Consider the following 18,980-nt stretch of genomic DNA (forward strand, 5'->3'; position numbering starts at 1 on the left):
TCATCCCAGTCAAGGTTTTAGGCACATACCCTTGTGGAACAGTAGGAGAAGGGTCGCACTGTTCTAGTTTTATGGACAAACAGAAGGCTTCGAACACCAGCACTGACAATCTGACATTATTCACAAGAACTGAACATTTAAATACAAAGAAATGTAAAAAGTACAAGATGTCTAAGAAGTGTCACTGGAATGGAATGTGTGTTGAACTGGGCCCTTGGAACATTTAATTTGTACACCAACAATCAGAAGAGTTGCTCAAACAGAAAAATAGATCACCAAGAGCTAGAGTTACAAAGGGACTTAGGTGCTTCTGTCCAACATTTTAGGCTCCACTAGGATTCACAACTCCCTCTCCTCCCCCAGCTACTGCCTAACCCTATAGGCACTTAAATACTTCAGGCACCTACATTTCCACCATTAAAGTTCTCGAGGTGCCTAAATTTCAGTAGCTGAACATATGCACAGCCACCTAAGTCCTGATGCCACTCAGCATCTAGCTCATGTTCAAGCTCCAGCAGGATTTACAAAGTAGGCATTCCCCTGCCCTTCTTGCTTTTGGGACCTGGTAACCAGGGGTACTCAGCACATGGGAATCCATGCAAAATGGCTGGAGAAGGAGGTGGTGCTTCCTTCCACCCTTTATGATCTTCAGCCCTGTGGAGCAAGGACTGAAACCTGGGCATCCTGTGTCCCAGGGAAGTGACCTAACCACTGGAGTCTCTCTCTGGCTCAGTGCATGTTTGTTTATTCCAAGGGGAACAGCTTCAACTGGAGAGAGGAAGAGTGCCCCACACTAGAATATCCCATAGCCTAGGGTCAGGACACTCGCTTGAGAGGCAAAAGATGTAAGCTCAAATCTCTTCTCTACATCAGGTAGAAGGGGGAACTGAATGTGTGTCTCCCACATCCTGGGTGAGTGCTGTAACCATTGGGCTAAAAGTATAAGAGTGGGCGGGGCACCACCACTGCCTCCTCCAATGTTTACTGAAAACAACAGCTTAGGTGCCCTACTCCAGGAGAGGGCAGGTGGTACTAGATCCCCCGGATAGGTTTGTAAGTTAAAATCAGATGCCTAAATGGGGGAGGCATTAGGAGTACTCCCCATAAAAGTCTCTAGTAGCAGCAATGCTCACCAAGAGGAACCAGACCATAGTAAAGTGGGGATGTCAGCATGCAGCAAGGCCCAGACAGAACAGGTAGGGGTGTGAGGAAAGAAGAGTCCAAACCCAGATGATAGAGCATACAAAATAAGATTCTAGGAAGCACATTTCATAAGGAAAGAGCAGGGATCAATCTCCCATTTGTGTCCTAGGAGCTAGATTCACAAAGGGACTTGGGCACTGCTGTGTGGACTGTTGCAGTACCCAGCCTGTTTAGGTGCCCTGATGTTCACAACCCTGAGTTAGGTATAGAAATTAGATATGGACGTGACTACTTGGGCCAAGTTTAAACCTAATCTAAGCAGCTGCAGCTCCATTAACTTCACTGAAGCTGCATCTGTTTAGATCAGGTCTGAATTTGGGCCATTAAGTCTTTCCCTTTGTGAGTTTTCTAGTACTCTGTCTAGACTAATAATTGTGGTACTCTTCTGTCTAGTCTTGACAAAGCTTTTACTATATCCCTTAGGAAGCTATTCCACAGTCCAATGGCTATGAAGAGCTATTGAGCCTAAATTTTCCTTTCCTTTATATCATCTTATTACCATTGTGCCAATTGAAACAATTCTTCTCCCTTCATGGTGGTATTTCCCTTTAAGTATTTATAGGTAGTTACAAAGCTTGGGTAAATGATGACTTTGGGGGAACATAGAATTCTCTTACTCTTTCTTCATGAATCAACCCCCTCAAGTACTTTTTATCACTGTCATTGTTCTTCTCTGTTTTTCTTCCAATTAATCACTGTCTTTCGGTGCTGAGGTCCCTAAACCTTAACACAAGTTACATGCAGCCTTACCAGTGCTAGCGTGAAGGGCCATCACCTCTCTTCTTCTTGCATATACATGCATACAGCAAAATGAGTGGGGTGTGTGTGTTTTGTTTTTGTTCTTATTTCCTGCCATATCACACTGCAAACTCTGAGCTAATCTACTATTAATCCTAGATTTCTTTTTAATGTTGGGTTTGGAGTCTCTAGCTCACTTTCAGCTTTATGGCCACCGAGGGATCTCCCTAGATTCCAAAATATCCCCGCTGCTATGTGTACTTTGGCTTGTGTACTTCTCAACAAAAGATTTTAAATACTAAAAATTCAAGTGTTATTCTAAAAGTTTAATTTTCCAGAGAAAATAGTCCCCTTTTAAAACTGCTGTTGTAGTAAGTTAAAGCAATCAATATTATGCTATTTATTTTTCTTGGTTGGTAAACTAATCAGTACAACATTTTTGCTTCCTTCATGTACCCTTTTTATTCATTATTATTCCAATATTTAAGGGCAAAAATCATTGATTTTCACAAGTTTTTTTTGCCACTTATTCCCCCTTTTCTTCCCTTCCCATCCCACTACTTTTCATCCTCTTTTTCAGCCAGCAATGGTGAAAAATGGGGCATGACACAACTACTTAGGCCTTTCCAAACATTCCAGCACTGCAACATTCAGTTCCAGCAAGTGTAAGCTTATGTACACTGAATAACACTTTTAGATTTGCTTGTAATAGTACAAAATATGCTGTTTTACAAGGTGTCTTTTAAATTAGGCCATCCTCTAAGAACAAGGTCATAGATGAGGCACATCTGGAATTCATATCCAATGGCTTGGCATAAGCTTCATAACCAATCTCTTAACCCTATGATAAGACCCCCTGGCACAAAGTTCTTTAAATGCCTGGCACTTTTGCTGCCATAAATTATGGCACTTTGTTCTTTCAAGTGAACTGCTGAATGGTCTTCAGGGATGTACAACTTAATTCTTAGTTTTAAGTCATCACAACTGCAGAAATATATTAATGTTAGGAAAATCTTGGAGCCTGTGATTTAAGTGTTACAGTTTATTTAAGGATGGCAATGGCAATATAATGAAAATGGTGGATTAGCTATACTAAATATATTTTTCAGAGGATAAAAAGCTTTATGTTCCAGTTCATTAAGTCTTGAAATACACGAGTTTACATTCCTTGAACCCGATGAGACTTCTTTGATGTTGCTTCAAATCATAATAAACCAGTTATAAAAACTCTCTGGGTAAGAAGCAGCTTATCATCATACTCAGAGAAGCAAATATTTAATATGTCCTATATAAATGGAACACAGTGCATCTAGAAATAAACAGGTATATTCCTTTCTTGGTAGCCGCGACAGTTGCACAGTGGTGTTCATGTAACAACAATAATAAATTGAATTGCTCATCACAATAAAATCTACTTCTTCTTAGTGGCAGGATGATAAGGAGACACATTTGCACATATTGCATTATAGACAACTTTAGTCACTAAAAATAATTGAGGATTGAAGTCTCCACCACAGCGCAGTTGTATCTCCCTGCTACTGAGTGTTCAGCCCTTTTGAAATTCAAGTCACTTAGGGCTCATTTGCAGCTTTGCCATGGCAGCCCAGGAAGCTAATCTTCTCCCAATGCATACACAGCCCTAATCCCCCCTACAGCCCAGGACGTGAGAGCAGAGAATGAACCCTGCACCAGCCCTACGTGACACAGCATACATCCTCGATGCACTAGCACAGCTGGGCTCCACCTATTGCTCATCCTCTCCTGCCTGCTCCTCCCACATGTAGGGATGTAACAGCTCACAGAGGCTCTGTATGGTATGGATAACCCATGCAACAACGTGAAGAGGTGCCTATGCCCCGTACTCTTTAGGGCAGGTGTGCAGGATGGGCCACAATCTGACCATTTATTACAAATATAGATTTAGGAGCCTAACGGCACAATCCTATTTCTGAAATCGTGGTCATCTCCATTTCATTGTCATGTTGCATTTCTACTTTCAACACCCACTCAAGAAATATTTGTTAAGATTCAATGTGGCCACTCTGAGGCGTCCTGGGAAAAATAGCCAGCGTGGTTGTCAGTATCAGAGGCAGGTCACTAAGAAGAAGAGGGAATTGAAAATGAGCATCAATTTGCACTGAGTGTTGACCTCTTCAGAAACAGTAAGAACGTGCTATAGTGACAATCCCTTTGTGATATATTGCCACAGGTGACATCAGTTCATGGAACTCTTGTAAGGGCTTGTGCCTTTCTCTTTTAAAAGTGGCATATGGCTTAGTCATGGGGTGTATATACCAGCAACCCAGGGATTAATGCAGGTACTGCTGGCCAGTGCTGACTGGCCGTCTCACAGCAGCTCAGAGGATAAAAGAGGGGTAGAGCAGCCGCTAGAGCCACAGGCTGAAGAAGGGAACTTCTGCCAGCAAGCTGCTGAAAAGCTGCTCAGAGACAGCACCCTAAGATGGGACAACCCGCCTGACAAGCCTACAGAAACCAGGGTGGTAGGAAGGAGCTCAGGACATGGTCGGAGTCCTCAAGTCGACTGCCCTGCCAAACTGAGTGAACTACTCAGGTGCAACCCTCTGCCTGGCCAGAAGGGATGCTGTTGTACTTAAAAACAAAACAAACAAACAAAAAAAAACCCAGCTCACCTGTACAAGTATCTTTTTATTTTTTTAATTAATCTAGTCACAATTCCAAAATAAAAATAAAACTGATAGTCTCAGGAATGTGAGCACAGAAATCAGACTTCATGGTCAGGAGGACCTTACCACGATTCTATGATTTCATGGATTCATAGATTCTAAGGCCAGATCATTATTGTGGTCATCTAATTTGACCTCCTGTATAATAGAGGCCATAGAGCGTCCCCCAGAATAATTCCTAGTGCAGAGCTTTTAGCAAAACATCCAATCTTAATATAAAAATTCTCAGTCATTGATACTCCACCACGATCCTTGGTAAATTATTACAATGGTTAATTACTCTCACTGTTAATAATATACACTATTTCCAGTCTGAATTTGTGTAGCTTCAACTTCCAGCCATTGGATGGTGTTATACCTTTCTCTGTTAGACTGAAGATACCATTATTAAATATTTGTTCCTCTTGTAGATTCTTATAGACTTTAAACAAGTACCCCTTAACCTTTTCTTTGTTAGGCTAAATAGATTGAGCTTGTTATGTCTGTCACTATAAGGCATGTTTTCTAATCCGTTAATCATTCTTGTGGCTCTTCTCTGAACCCTCTCCATCCTTTTTGAATTGTGGATACCTGAACTGGACACAGAATTCCAGCAGCAGTTGCACCAGTGCCAAATACAGAGGTAAAATAACCTCTCTACTCCCAGAGGAGATTCCTCTGTTAATGGCTCCAGGATTACATTAGGTCTTTTGGCCACAACATCACACTGGGAGCTCATGCCCAGCTGATTATCCACTATGACCCCCCAACTCTTTTTCAGAATCACTGCTTCCTGGGATAGAGTTCCACATCCTGTAAATGTGGCTTACATTCTTTGTTCCTAGATGTATCCATTTACATTTAACCATATTAAAATGCATATTGTTTATTTGCACCCAATTTACCAAGTGATCTTCATTGCTCTGAATCAGTGACCTGTCCTCTTCATTGTTTATCACTCCACCAATTTTTGTGTAACCTGTAAAGTTTATCAGTGAAGATTTTATGTTTTCTTCCAGCCTCTAGGTCATTATTAAAAATGTTAAACAGCATAGGGCCAAGAACCCATCCCTGCAGGACCACATTGGAAACAGACCTGCTCAATGATGATACTCCATGTATAGTTACATTTTGAGACTTATCAATTAGCCAGTTTTTAATCCATTTAAGGCCATGTTCATTTTATATCAGTCTAGTTTTTTAATCAAAATGTTCTGTGGTACATACGGAGCCATAAAAAAAAAAAAAAAGCATAGTCTCTCTCAAAGGGAAAGGGATGGCTTGTCAGATATGCTCCCAATATGGAACTATTACAACCAGACACAACAACAGAGGAAAATGCAGCAGAAGTGAGAGAAGTAAAGGGCAGTTTGATTATTAATGGGGAACTACTGGCAAATTTATAATTATTTATTTAGTATTTTTACTATACTAGAACCTAAAGGTCTCAACCAGAAGTCCTAGTGCTGTTCAAACAGAGAAGATTGGTCCCTGCCCCTAAGAGCTTACCATATAAGGGGATGAGTAAAATGCAAACGTTGGGGGAGAGGGAGATTATATATATAAATTGCATATACTGGATCGTGTACAAACTACAATGGTTAAACATCTGTTAGCAATGGACAGGCATATTGAAATGCTTGAGAATCAACAATATGCCAATATTTTGAAAGCCTAATGAGAAACCTGGAAAGGAAGGAGAATCCAAAGGCCATTTTGGTTATGGAAATGTTTCTTTCATTTCTTTGGATCTTCAGCCCTGATCCTGCACCATAGAAGCCAGTGGGAGCAGCAGGCTATCAAGGGCCGTGCAAGGGGGAAGTGGTACCTCTCCCCTGGGTCAGTCCCGCCGGAAGCTGTTGTGGCTGGGGATAGGTGCCCCTTCCCCAGCCCGGCTCAGCCCAGTTAGAGCTGCCACAGCTGGACAGAGCTGCTCTCCTCTGGCCCCGAGCTGCTGCAGTGAGACAGGGCTTGGGGGAGTCCTCTTTCCCCAGGGCAGCCTGCACCCCAACCCCTCATCTCCAGCCTGACCCTGGATCCTTCATCCCCAGCTGGAGCCCTCACCCTCCACACCCCAACCTTCTGCCCCAGCTCTGAGCCCCCTCCTGCACTCTGAACCCCTCATTCCTGACCCCACCCCAGAGGCCGCACCTCCAGCCAGAGCCCTCATCCCCCCACACCCCAAACCTCTGCCCCAGCCCTGAGACCCCTCCCACACTCTGAACCCCTCGACCCCACCCTCGCCACACATCACCTCCCTATTGGTGCACATAACAAAATTCATTCCCATCTGGACATAAAAAATTAGAAGGAACGCTGCTCAGGACCTAATCCTGCAAATCAGCAGGGCTCCACTCATGCAGAGCTCATTACAGATCCAGTTCAAGTTACTTCAGGGAAACTGATGCAAGGGGCGGGGGGGGGGGGGAATTCTGTTCCTGCATTCTTAATTGTGCTAAAATCCATGTCATGTTCAAAAGGAGTTGTAGTTGAGTAAGGAGTGGGGGAATCAGGACCTGTGATCTCAACTGTTTCTGAGTAATGAGACAAGGACACAACACAGTCAGCCAGAAAAATAATCTTATTGAAAACTCAAAGACATTGTTCTTCCTTCCCAAGAACAGATAAAAAAAATAAATGAATTAGGTGAAAATGGCTTATGTAAGACTTAGTGGTTGTGCTATCTTGGCTGTTGCCTGGAAAATTGAGAGTAATAACTTTAAATGATCAAAATTTATTTCCTGGGAATAGCTGACTGTAAACATTGGGGGTGGGGGGGAAATCCATGATCAAAAAGACCAAATGAACTTAGAAAAGGACTTATGGGCTAATAATTGAGATGTTCATTCAGTCATACCTCAAATTACAGGAGAGCCTGAAAAATACATTTATGAGCTGATGTAACTGTGAGGTTACTAGCCCTTTGACATACTATATGAATAAAAAGATGTAATGCCTTAGAGAAGTTCAAAGAGGAATATATATACACAAACTGATGAATATAGACGCTATTTTTTAATATATTTCTTTGTTGGATTGTGGCTGTGAACAAAGCATGATTCTCTATTTCTGTACTTTAACCCACTCCTGGAAAGGGGATGATCACCTGCATCTCTTACTGTTACTGAATTTACCATCTACTCTAAACACACACTGGTAAAACTGGGGCTCAGTAGTGTAAAGAAGACGTGTGATATTGTATGTTTAATTTGTTTTTTAATGCATGAAACACTTGTAGTAAGAAAAATAAAGAAGATTCAGAGACTAGTCCACATTCTAAGATGTAATACATGGTTTTGTGATTCGAAAACATAACTTTAAATTAGTCCTGGATAAATTTTGATTACCCACGTCAGTTCTTAAGATGAATTTGATGTTATAATTCACATTGTACGATTAGCTTGTGGGTGGACTAGAAGGTGCAATTCGGATTATCACAGACAATACCTCTCTCCAACTGACTGCCTATAAATTGTGGGCTATAGTCAGTTGCAAAAACATGGGAATTTACTAGCTACTGTGGATTGTGTATTCCCATTTCCAGGTAATATTTTTAGGGGAAAAAATAATCAAACATTCTGTTTGCAGTAGTCAGTGAAGTCCTTTATTCTGAAGTCAGGAGCAACCAAATCTAGCGCTCAGGATGCTTGTAAACTATGTGAAATCACTGCTTTGTTGCTTTCTGGTTTCATTCTTTGGCATCATTCACACAATCCTATGAACATCTTTTATCAGTTCATGCCAAAAATATTTGAATTAAATAAGTTGTAGTTTTCCAGCTTCAGAAATGTGTAGAACTACAGAATCAATACTCTAATAGCAGCATCTCCCACTAAGTTGACTGTGCATTATCAGATAAGATTTTTCCCCCCCTTCTCTTCCTCAGAACTTTCTTCAGGACATCATCTTGTAACTGCGCTTCTTTCATTATTCTTAACTTTAAAAAGATCTGCCTGCTTTTTACTTACAGTTAAAGGGGTTGATTCAAGGACCATTTCATTTTTTCCTCTGACACTAAACACACACGGTATCTTGAAAGTGGCTATACACCTTGTTTCAGCCTTCCCATACAATTCACTGTGCAAATCCAATCTTATATACTCAGTACAATGTGTTCTCATCAGTGGTCACTTTGATTTTCAATTTGGCCATGAAATGTTATGCTTTGCCTGTTTGTGTGGGCATAATCTGCAGGCAGCAACTCTAGTCCTAAGAAAGTTATTTAGAAATTGAAACTCAAGCAGGAAACAAGTTTTACAGGGAATATACTCAGCTTCTTAAAGACCTGCACCCCAGGTAACAATAAGCAATTACCCAAGATCTAATGCCTATACATTCACATAAATGCTAGTAGCACCAAGACCATCTGCAACAGCATCATATGATGACTCCTCAAAAATGAAAGAGCACATGAATTAAGCCTTCTTGAAAGACATTCACACTTTTAACCTCTCTAAATGTCCTCATTTTATAATGCTTGCTTTGGGGATAATTAACATCCTCAGAGTGCTTTCTACCCTAAATTACTGATACGTACTCTCAGCCTTAATTCCAGCTGACCATAGCTTTTTGTCTGGTAATAAATGAGTGGTTTGGTATTTCTGAGGGTAAGTGGTGACCATGAGATTCTAATAATGCTGCGCATTCTTAGGTCAGTTAAAGGGAGGACCGTTCCAGGACAATTGGCAGGATGGCTGATGAGGAGTGAGTCAGGGATTCTGAAGGGCCTGAGACTGGAGTGTGATCTCTGGAGGCAGTTCAGGTGCTTATTGGGACCTACTAGCTGAACTGCCTTTAACCTGAGTCATCGTATATCTGGCATACTATGAAGTACTGGGTCTGAAAACAAGCTAGTGTATCACTCTGGCAACCTCACCGAAGGGAAGATGATTACACAAAGTTACCAATATGTCTCATTATGGGGCAATTCCTTTAGTTAGCATTCCTGTAAAACGGGAAATGATGGTGGTGCCATTTCCAATGGTCTATGCACCCTGTCCGCTGATCCCTCTGACTTTAGAGCAGACATTTCTCTAAAGCACCGGGGTGAATGATTATCATAGTCTCCACCAGTCATTTCTTTGCCACATTGCCACCTCAATCCTGTAGCCGGCCAAGGAGCTTGGAGCAGGGACAAACCACCAAGAATTTTACATACATGTGTCACATGACCTTCTGGGGCTAGTGGTTCCTGGAATGTCTTCATCAGCAAAATGCCAAGGGAATTTGACTTGTGTCATGGCAGTGACGCTAACCTCAAGCTGCCCTAGGCTCCACACCCACGTGGGAAGGACCCTAGAGCCCATGCTGGGTCACTCAGAAGAAAGGAGGAGGAAAAAAGGTCCATCAGCCTTACAAGCAAACAAACCAAGCTACCTTCTTCCCTGGCTCCTGCTCCAGAGGGCGAGGGCACTGGCAGCTGAGTAAAGGGGAACTCTGTTCTTGAAAAAGCAGCTCACTGAGATCCAGTATGACAATTCCTATGTTCTGATCTCTCTGCTTAGTGCTGACTGAATATGTGCACAGCATTCATCTGTCACTTACCAGTGGGGGGAAGGGTATACACGGAGTGCATAGAGAGAGGAAGGAAAGCTCCCCAACCCATTTCCATGATGAGGCTCAGAGCCAGAATGGGGTATTTGAATCTTACAAGAACCACTTATCCCAGACATGTCTGGTTGGGGACAGGAGAACTCTGTGAGACAGGGATTGACAAGAGAGGACAAAGCACTCAGCCCCTGTTCCAGAAGTCATGATCATGCAGCCAAGTAAAGGCCAGCAGAGGGTGTCAATTCTCTCTCTATGCCATCCTTTCAATACGGAGTCAGAGTTGTGAGCTGGGTCAAGGAAATGATTACTTCTACAACTTCTCATTCCATAGTGCTCATTGGAATGAGCTCTCTGAACACAGAGCTGAAGGTGGATTTGATGGCATCAAGGGGCTCTCATCTTTAAGAGCCGTACCTCTCGTGTCACTAGAGGGAAGATGTTCCAGCCCTTTCTGTCCTAGTATAGATTTGGGATTGCAGAGAACTGAGAGGAGCTCACCCTGCATCAAAGAATCTTAGAGGCACGGGAGTTGCTGGCTGGCTACCTCCTTATTCTCCCCATCTCTCAGTTAGCAGTTTCAGGGGCATCACACAGGCTGAAGCTGGCACTGACAGGAATGGAAGATTCCTCTGGACAGGGAGAAGCCCCTGAACCACTGAGGTACACTCATCATTATCAGCAAAGCCCCAGCATAGCCAGCAAAGGCTGCCTACCACCCAGAATCCATGAAGACATTGGATCATGGGATACAAAGGGTTAAGCAGAGAAACAACTAGGACACAGAGGCCAACAGGTAGGTGAGATTCCTCCCACTGCAGGATGGGAAGATGAGGGGGGGTGAAACATTCTTCTCTTGTGGAAGCAGAGGCCACTGTACAGGAGGGGCACCTGCCATAACTGATTGGGGAGGATCTGAGGGTGAAGTGCCTGCAGCCATGGGTCCATAAGGCTGCCAGGTGTTGGGAAGCATGCACCTAGAGTCACCCAGGCCACTGGATGAAGTGGAGCATACACCAACACTGGGTGGAAAGGCCACCAGTAGGCATAGTACTGCAAGATGGGGATGTTGGTGTCTGAGTGAGAATCCACTGCGAATTGGGATGCATCCAGGAGGGTTGTAGGTTTGCAAACACATATCAGAGAAATCTCCCAGCAAGAAAAGGTGTCCAGGTATTTTAGAATCTGCCCATGCTGGGGCTTGTAACCATGTTTGAAACAGTTTTCAAACACAGTTATAGCCAAACACGCTTGTAACATGGCTTGAGTTCCCACCCAGCACACTTACAAATCAGGTTCCAACAGTGCTTTTGCAACACACTTAAGTGTTCTTATGCACACACACGCGCACACACACATTGGAGAAGAAACTGCGAGAAACATGCTAGCTACTCTTGTATTGAGAAATAAGCATTATTTAGACTTGGGTGCAGCTAGATGGGAGATAGGCAACCAGATGCCTACAGACAAATGCCATCAAGTTAAGTCTAGGACCTCACTTTTCTTGTCCAGTAAAATGTAACACTTGAGAGCATTCAGTCTTTGAGATGAACCCTAGTTGCTTCTTTGAATTTTAGAGATGCTCCCAGAGGCCTTGGTAGAGTGATGGGCAGGGGAAGCCTTAACACTGAGTAGCTATTTTGTCTCACTGAATCCCACAGAAAACAAGGCAGATTATGTAAGAGCTGACCCATACCTCTATCCAGTTCCCCTCCCATATTAAGGAAATAAATGGTGGACCAAGATGTCCCTTACCATCTGCTTGTTTCTCCAGATCTGGGCTGCTCTCACTCTCCTCTCTCTATGGCCAACTGTGGGGTGTAGTGGCTCGCAGTGTGCGGAGGCTGGATGGCTCCCTCAGCAGGGCACAGTGGGCTTGCGCAGTGGATAGCTATCAGAAAGGCATCGTGGCTTACAGGGTGAGCACAGGCCAGGTAGTCTTAGGGTAACCAAATGTCCTGATTTTGGGGTCTTTTTCTTATATAGGCTCCTATTACCCCCACCCCATCCCGATTTTTCACATTTGCTGTCTGGTCACCCTAGGTAGTCTAGATGGCAGTCAATGGGATGTGGTGGCTTGTGGAGTGAGCAGTTGAGGTGGAAGGTGGGTAGCATGGTGGGTGGGCATGGTGGCTTGTGTGGGTTAGATAATTTGGTAAATAATTGGCAGGGTGAAGGTAGCCTGGGTGTTTCTAGGGCCTTTCCTGATTACTTCTCTATTCCTCTGATTTCCTGGCCAATGTCAGAGAGGTTTGCCTAGACATTATGTGCTAGAAACTGCTGCAGCCTGCAACTTTAGTAGCTGAAGAGGTGTTTCCAATAAACTTGCTGCACAACCCCAAACTTGGAATCCAATGAGCTGAAATTTAGGAATAAGATTGCCTTTTGGTGATGCTCTGAGCAGGAGGGTGAATTAGGCCTACCTGCAGCTGATGGAGGCAGACTGAACTGATAAGGTCTTCAGGGGTGTGGCTAGTCCCAGTCTGCATTGATTTACAAGTCTGGTTCTGCCTCTAAGGAACTACAAGCAGGTGAAAAACCCATTGTAATGAATCTGCAGACTTTCATTGCCAAGAATGTCAATTACTCTTAAGTTATTAATATATACTCTCATTCTTAACATAGACTTTTCACTTAAATTAAGATCCTGAAATAACAGTTTCCATTAAATTGCATTTTCAATAGTTATGTTACCTTCAACTATAGCAGGGCAAGGTTGGCTTGCAACTGCCCGCCTCCCGGCTTTTCAATAGGTACAGCAGGGCAAGTTCTTTATGAGCTGCATTTTGAACAGGTTAAAATTGTTGGTATTTGTTAGGATCAATGCCATGAGTTACAGCTAATTAACCTTGTGGTGAGTTTTACAATACATTTATAGATGCATAATTAATCTGGAAGTAGCAAATCATTCTGTTCATTCTCCAGATTTCTCATTTAATTATAATGCTGAAAAAATCATACTTTTTATGTTTAGTGTTTATATATGTTGTATCAGAGCAGTACCACTTGAAAACAGCAGAAGCATATGTGTGTGAGAGAATAATTTCTGATCTTTACTTCAAAGACCTCTAAACAGAAAAACCTTCACAATAGTACATTTCAGTTAATGTCACTCAGCCTCTATCCTTTGCTTGTCTATACAAAGAAAAGTGAAGACTGACTTGTTAAAGCATCAACTGTTAGCTGCTTCTGAAATGAGATGTAAAAAGATGTAGAACAAAGCATAATAATTTTTTTTATCTAATATATATGCAAAAGGAACATTTTCCTACCACAGAAACAGTGGTTCTACGGGCATTGCCATGGTACAGGCCAGACAAGTGTACAACTCTTGCGCAACTGCCTTTGTCTTTACAGCCCAAACACCACTCTGTTCCTTCTACAAACTCAAGCATCTCTTGAAAGATTATAAAATAGTGGGGCCGCTTGGCAGGTTGGTTGCCTGGATTTGCCCTATCATCTCAAAGAACAACTATGGTAAGTAACCACACATTCTTCAAGCATTCCCTGCAAGGCTCCCTGCTTTAAGTGGTTAATAAGTAGTCCCCAGACCTAAAGTCTGAGGAATTTTACTTTAATAAATACTGCAGGACTCAGGTATAGGCTAAATTTTCAGAAGCGACTTAGAAGCCTAAGCCTCACTGAAAGTCAACAGGAGTTAGGCACTTTTGAAAATTTTACCAACAGAAAGCAGAAACATGAGAGGTTCCTCTACTCAGGCCCCAGGAAGAATTGGACTAAGAAGAGGTACAAAAAGAGACATTTCTAATGGGCTCAATCCATGGCCAGTGCTTATCTTAATGGTAGAGATGACATGGGTAGTAGTCAACACTTGGACCCAACTATTCAATGCCTGAGGCCGTGGCATTGGGCATGTGAGCAATAACATAGAAAAGCTCACTGCTGACACACCCAATGCCTAAGCATCTAGTGTGCAGGCATCAGATTTTGAAAACATCTGGAATAACTGACAAGGGTCAGGAGCAAAAGTCAGTCAATATAGGCACTTGACATCAAGATGCCAACAACACCCCAAACCATTGGCTTTGAAGAGGGTTTATATGCTGATACTGAGATTGACACTATGATCATAGCATCAACAACAATCATAAGCCTCATGGCTTTGTATCTTTTTCCTTAGTGCGAAAGAGAAGCCAAGAAGCAGATGCTGGACTGAGATGTGTGGAATGATTTGAAATATTGTGGAACTAGTTCCTTATTATATCCATTATCCAGAATTCAAAAAGTATCCAATGTGAAGAAAACTAACTGGTAGACTAATTAAAGTATTATTGTAATGACTAAATCACAGAAATGCCATAATATGCAGTATGTATATTTTGGAAGCATGCCTACAATTTTGTATATTACAGGTCTAAAAAAGACAATTCACATTCATGTAACATTCATACATCTGTAGGAGGAACTGGACCATCCTTCTCAGTATGTTATAAAAGTTTAAAATTAAACTAAATATATTATTTAAAATGTTTTATTACTTTCATAGTCATTAAAAATCAACACTAATGACAGACTTGAACCAGGACCCCATACTTAAGTCAGCTCACACTTCAGGATGTTTGTATCTGAGTTTCTCAGCTCTGGCCATCTCTAATAAAAACAGCAGGTTGAGCCCAGTTATGGAACTGAGTTGTTAATACAGTATTTGTCAGAGCTCAGAATTAAATGGTTGCCTGATTGATTAGTTTGATGAATGAGTTGCTCAAAAGTTTTGTATTTTTCTTGTTGATCAAAAGGCAATATTGAGTATACTGCTAGATTAAGCAAAAACCTCTGGCAAGGATGAACTACCATTTAGGTTACCTCCTTTAAGAAGTTATTTTCCTGCCCCATATGTTTGCTGCAGAGATTAAGAGCATTGTTAATGAGGCTAAAGAAATGCAATTTCTTAATCTACCCTTTTTGGTTTTGATCAGTGATTCTCAAACTGGTGGTAACGACGACTGATTTAAAGGAAGTGGGCCAGATGACAGAGTGGTTTTCATTCATTAGTGGGCTGCCAGCTCACAAAACAAATGAATGGATGTTAAACTATAATTTTCTCAATGTCTATTTGACTGACAATTAGCTCCTAAAACTGGAGTTGGAGAAACACCTGCTAAATAAATTTCACAACAATCTTGTACATTTAGTCAATTCCACTCAAAGCAGGAGCTGATGCTTGAACAGTCAGTCAGTGCTAACCTAAATTTGCAGTCACCAACCAAATTCAAAACAGGAGACAAGCAGAGGGCAGAGGAAAGAGTCGGAGGTGCAGTAGCAACCTCCGGTGCACAAACTATACATACAGGCAAAGTCTACAAGATGTAAGAAACACGTATCAAGCCCAGTTCTGCCATTAGTTACACCAGTGTAACTTTACTAAGTTTAACTGAGTTACTTCAAATTTATATCTGTGTGACTGACAATAGTATTCAGATCTTTGTGATTTAGAATAACTATTTTCCAGTGCCACCTGAGAATATATGCCTTCCACCTCTCCTTTAGATTTCTTCCAGTGAACTAATTGAGAAAATGTTTTCAAAAGCTGATGCCTGCACGGCAGCTAGTCATTGGTGCATTATTCAGCTGCAAGGATCTGCCTGCAGAATCTCAGCCTACGTAGTCCAACAGTTTTTATGTTTCCTCTCATTGATTGCATTTGCTCCAGCTACTTATTCCTGGATGTTGTCACAATATCTGTATAATATAATACTTTGTTGCTCTACATGTTAAAGGTGCCATAAAAATATAATTAATCCCAATCAGTTAATCAGAGTGGGGGTTATACTTTTGTATGAATAGGAATAAGTGATTGACTCCTTTTGTTTGTGTAAATGTACCTAAAAATTAAAGAACAAAGTGTATTCATTGCATTATTTTAATACATTTTTTTTTGCATCTTTCCATGAATCTCAATTACTCCAAGATTAAATGAGTAAATTGTCTAAGACACTGGATGTTCACTGAAGTCATTTGTTTTTCCAATCAATTTGTATTATACTTTTAATCATCACCAATTCAAAACCACAATCTATGCAGAGCACTTCTTACAAAATATAAACCTTATGCATGTAACATAGAAGGGCCTCTAACTAATTATTACCATAATTCTATTAACTTATTGTAAAGTAATAATTTTCCAGAACTCTAAAAGTGCTCACTATATAATTGACATTTCTATTTGATGTTTAAAATCTAAAACTATTTTGAAGTAAAACCAATTTTACTGTATAACTTGTCAACCATTTCTAAAAGCTGTGAATTAAATAACTAGTTTCCATGTAAACAAATGTATTGCAGTTGGCAGATAGTTTCCCTGTATATAGAAAGGGGCCAGTTTCATTTAACTTATGTGTGCATTAGTTCCAAGGGTAGTCAATATTGCATTTGCACTTAAGACTTTGGAGCAAAAAACAAAGTTGTGGGTGACTACATTCTCTGAACAATAGTTGTCTGGGTTAGAAAGGAATATTTGTCTACTCTTATCCTTACAATCCCCTCTAAAAGGAATATGTTCTGAAACAAAGGTTTGCCTTTTATCTGCAATATTACTATTCCTCTGCACACCCTTCTCATGCCACATCACATCTGCATTTGACATTAGTAATTACAGAAAAGTTGAGAGTTAGCTAGCGGTAGAGTGGAGCTTACTGAGAAACACCTGTTGTAAGTATTCCATTAGTGTATAGAAATTTGTACATTAGTGCAGTAGCAATAAAGTCCTAGAGCGAGAGCAAAAACGGTTCAAAGGAGGCAGATAACTGGGCGGGGGGGGGGGGGAAGTAAAAGAATAAACATTTGTAAAAGGTGAAGACTCTGGTCTTGGTAGATAAATAAAGGGGGAGGAATATATGTTTTAAAATACTTGCATTTTAAGTCTATATACATTCAGTTATTGAGTTTGTATCTTAAGAGTTTAACATTTAAAGGCATTTTTTCCAAAGTCCAACTCCAACTACTTGCATGATTATTGGATCTTATGCTATAAGACATCAGTCCAAGCTGGTAAAACTCAATATTACAAGATCTTCTAGCGCTCCCTTTTTAGTTCTCATTATAGCCAGCAAAGCTAGTCTATAGCACAATATGACAGCACTAGCTAACATGTGGAAGACTTGTGCCAAAAGCTCCCAGCAATGCTGTAGGGAAGAGGTCTGGATTTTGGGCCCACAAACTTAAAAATTGAACTTTTTTTTTTTTTTTTGAGCATTTAGGTCTTAATTCTCAAGTGTTACAGTTTGGTGATTCTACTACACTGCTTTCAACAGTTTAGTTCCAGTATAGTCTTGATCTACTAATTGTCCTTTTTTCACATGAAAAAAAATTTTATGTACTATTCAAGATAATGTCTTTTTGCATATAACCTAGGTTGTAATGTAGACTTGAAAAGAAAATGCACTATCCCATCTTTAACAGTTTATTCATTAGGTGCACAGCCTCTTCTCACAAACACCATAGAAGTTAAAGTGGAACACATGCCCAAAAGAAAAAAAAAATCTAGCCAAGTCCTCCAAAACTGTACTGCACACAACAAATCTGAGATGAATTTTTATAATCTGGGATAATTAGTCATTGAAACAATTTATCTAGGGATATGGTGAATTCCCTATTCCTTCAAGTCAAGACTGCATATCTAAATGATGTGTTTGCTCAATAGCATGGGTTCTCAAACTGGGGATGATGACACCTCAGGGGGTCATGAGGTTATTACATAGAGGTTACAAGCTCTTGGCCTCCACTCCCAAACCCTGCTTTGCATCCAGCATTTATAGTAGTGTTAAATATAAAAAAATGTTTTTAATTTATAATTTTAATTTATAAGGGGTGGGGGAATGTCACAGAGAGGCTTGCGCTGTACCCTGGAAGTGGGCAGCAGCAGGTCTGGCTCCTAGGTGGGGGTCCACAGGGCTCTGGGCACTGTCCACACCCTAAGCACTGGCTGGGAACTGGCTAATGGGAGCTGTGTGGGAGAAAGACACACAGGCCCTGCTCCCATTGGCCACTTCCACAGACAGGGAGGAAGCCTGCTTTAGCACCGTTGCTGCACTGCTGACCAGGTGCTGCCCATGATAAGCCCATGCCCCAATCCCCTACCGAGACCCCCCCCCACACACACACAAACCTGGAGCCCCCTCATCCCTGGCCCAGAGCCCCCTCCCATACTCCGAACCCCTCACCCCCAGCTCCATTGGGTCACAGGCATCAGCAATTTTCTTCAACTGGGGCACCAGAAAAAGTTTGAAAACCACTGCTCTATAGCATAAGTTATGGGCTTGACACAGGAATTAATAGATAAGGTTCTAGCAGAGTTAGGCAGGTCAGCAAATAAGGCCACAAGCTACTCTTGCTTAAGATTAAGTTTCCAATATCCCACTCCATGTTCTTGGGGCCTTAAATTCCAAATGCGTTATTCCACTGAATTACTTAGACCCTGTAGTATAATTGCAAGGCCCTTAGATGAGTTTTGAGATGAAGGAAAGCAGAATACGATCACATGCTCCACTTCTTCATACAGCAACAGAGTAGGCTTGTAACTCACTGTTTTATTGCCTGCCACTACAAAGAACAGATGGACTGAAGCAAGGAAGGTCTTCAGCTGGCAACTGGAATAAGTTTAAGGACAGCACCACAAATATTTCTCACTTCAATTATTTCTGTAGTGTACTTATATAGAAGTCTGTAGGAAACCACTCTTATGAAAACCTTAGTAGCTTCCATTTTCTAAAACTGACACTTCACAGAAGGCAACTAAGGTTTGTGTCTCTTCCTATCCTGAAACCAAGTGTAATTTTTATGTCTTTATGG

General features: G+C 41.5%; 1 long non-coding RNA gene across 2 annotated transcripts; it reads left to right on the top strand.

Moving 5' to 3' along the window:
* The first annotated feature begins 12,639 nt into the window (after nt 1–12,639).
* On the top strand, nt 12,640–14,510 carry LOC120405672. Of its 2 annotated transcripts, none has more exons than XR_005598760.1 (3): nt 12,640–12,703; nt 13,530–13,649; nt 14,314–14,510. It is a non-coding gene; the product is annotated as an uncharacterized LOC120405672 (long non-coding RNA). The 2 variants fall into 2 exon arrangements; XR_005598761.1 differs by lacking the exon at nt 12,640–12,703 and adding an exon at nt 12,895–13,026.
* The last annotated feature ends 4,470 nt before the right edge of the window (nt 14,511–18,980 follow it).

The sequence above is a fragment of the Mauremys reevesii genome, linkage group 5 (genome assembly GCF_016161935.1).
Source record: "Mauremys reevesii isolate NIE-2019 linkage group 5, ASM1616193v1, whole genome shotgun sequence".
NCBI classification, from domain to species: domain Eukaryota; kingdom Metazoa; phylum Chordata; order Testudines; family Geoemydidae; genus Mauremys; species Mauremys reevesii.